This window comes from Lathyrus oleraceus, chromosome 3 (genome assembly GCF_024323335.1).
Source record: "Lathyrus oleraceus cultivar Zhongwan6 chromosome 3, CAAS_Psat_ZW6_1.0, whole genome shotgun sequence".
NCBI classification, from domain to species: domain Eukaryota; kingdom Viridiplantae; phylum Streptophyta; class Magnoliopsida; order Fabales; family Fabaceae; genus Lathyrus; species Lathyrus oleraceus.
Genome location: NC_066581.1, coordinates 461,906,586 through 461,908,847, shown reverse-complemented (window position 1 = coordinate 461,908,847; position 2,262 = coordinate 461,906,586). Strand labels below are relative to the sequence as shown.

The window sequence follows — 2,262 nt, the reverse complement described above, 5'->3', positions numbered from 1 at the left end:
AGAGATGTTGTCTCCAAGCCATGCCTTGTTGCATTCCAAAGGCCTCGAAAGCATGGTCAACATGATAAGCATAGACCAACCTTGCATATTACAAGAATCAACCAGAATGTCCCTGACTGCTTTCAATCAGATGCTTGAATATTATGAAGGATCTAGGTGTCGTAGGAAAAAGATTCTCGAGAGTTTTGGGGAGCAGGTAACAGCATCACTATGTGGAAAAACATGCGACTCCTGTAGACACCCAAACTTAGTTGCCAGAAATTGGGTGGATCTCACGGCTGCTTGTTCTCTACGCCACAAAGGAGGTTCTCGAGTTTTCATCACCAGTTCCACCGATGCAATTGTTGGAGAACAATTATCTGAATTCTAGAATCGAGAGGAGGAAGTAAGTGGACCAGAGGAAGATATTTCTGACATAGATGAGGGTAATGAGGCTGTCAACGACCGAGTTGGAATCGTTGAGGGTCCTATGACCATTGTCCACTCCATCATGGCTACTTAGAAGACCATTGATGGTCCATCAAGCAAGGACTGGAGAGGTGAAAGAGCTGCTTCTTTCAACATCATTCCCAGCAGCATTGGAACTGCTAAGGCTATAGGAAAGGTTCTTCCAGAACTAAACGATAAATTAACCGGAATGTCATTTTGTGTCCCTACCGTTGGTGTTTCAGTTGTTGACCTCACATAAGGCTTTCCAAGAATGTAACTCATGAACTGATTGAAGCCGCAATCAGGAGGAATCCAAGGGTAAGCTCAAGGGTATCTTGGGTTACACTGAAGATGATGTTGTATCTACCGACTTTGTGGGTGACAGCAGGTCTAGCGTGTTTGATGCCAAGGCAGGAATTGCTTTGAACGAAAACTTTTCGAAACTTGTTTCTTGGTATGATAGCGGATGGGGATACAGTACCCATGTTATTGATCTGATTGATGAGTCTGACCTTGGGTTGCATTTTGTCTCGCTGAAGATTTATCAGCATAGTGAATTTCACTTCTAGAATAAAATTGTGTTACTGTTTGTATTGAAATCTCAAAGGCTTACATGACTTTCTGGATAGAGCTTGAAATTACACCTTTTGGTCCTGCTTTAGATGCCTCAAAGATGTTTTAGCCTGTTGCCTTTTCATAAAGAAATAGAGCAGTGGCTAAAATGAGAGCTACGAGGAGCGAAAATGAGTATGACGGAAGTCTTGGCATTGAATCTACATTATCAACTATTCCACAAGATAGAAATGGAGATATTCCTAGTCTTTTTGAAGACTGTAGTGTCTACTTGCCCTTTCTGAAATTCATTTTCTAATAGAAAGTTACTCAGTCTTTCATACCAAACTCTGAGAGTTTATTTAAGTCCATATAGTGATTTCTTTAATTTGAAAACATAATCTGGGTAGACTGAGTTCTCAAACCCGGGTGGTTGTTTGACATATACTTCTTCAGAAATGACTCCATTTAAGAATGCACTCTTAACATCCATTTGGTATAAAATAATGTCATGATTAATAACATAAGAGAGAAGTATCATGATTGCCTCTACCCTTGCAATTGGTGCAAAGGTTTTAGAAAAATATATACATTATGTTGATTGTAGCCTTGAGCTACAAGCCTAGCCTTATTTCTTACCATTTCTCATTGCTCATTGAACTTGTTTCTGAATACCCATTGTATTCCAATAATATTCTTTTGCAAAGGTTTGGGTACTAGATCCCAGACATAATTTATTTGAAACTGATTCAACTCTTCTTGCATAGCCACAATCAAATCATCATCAGAAAGTACTTGATCAACAGAAGTAAGTTCACTCATGGAGAGTAGTCCTAACATTGAATGCTATTCTCTGAAAGCAGGCCTTGTCTTTTTAGGGTTATGTTTGTTTCCAAGAATTAAGTTTTCTAGATGAGAAGACTTATACTTGAAGGTCTTCTTGGATTGTGATGAATCTGAGGAGCCATCTTGAGCTTCTTCAGACTCTTCAACATCTTGATGAGATTTTGAGGTTGGATCAACTCCAGGACCAACGACTTCTGAAGTTATTATAGCTTTTGAATATCCATCTTCGGATGGATTGTTAGATTCTAAACTTCCTGCTTCTGGACCTCTAGCTCCTGATGTATCTTCAAATACATAGATTTTTGTAAAATTTTAAAATAGCTCTGACATTTTACTGTCAGACTCTTTGTCATAAAACTTGATGTGTATTGACTTTTCAACCATATTGGTTTCAGAGTTATTCCCCCTGGTTATATGTTAGAGAATTTAGAGTAT

The 2,262-nt window shown here is 38.7% G+C and overlaps 1 pseudogene; it reads left to right on the top strand.

Moving 5' to 3' along the window:
* The first annotated feature begins 442 nt into the window (after positions 1-442).
* LOC127128180 (glyceraldehyde-3-phosphate dehydrogenase, cytosolic-like) lies at positions 443-1,219 on the top strand (annotated as a pseudogene).
* Positions 1,220-2,262: the final 1,043 nt, after the last annotated feature.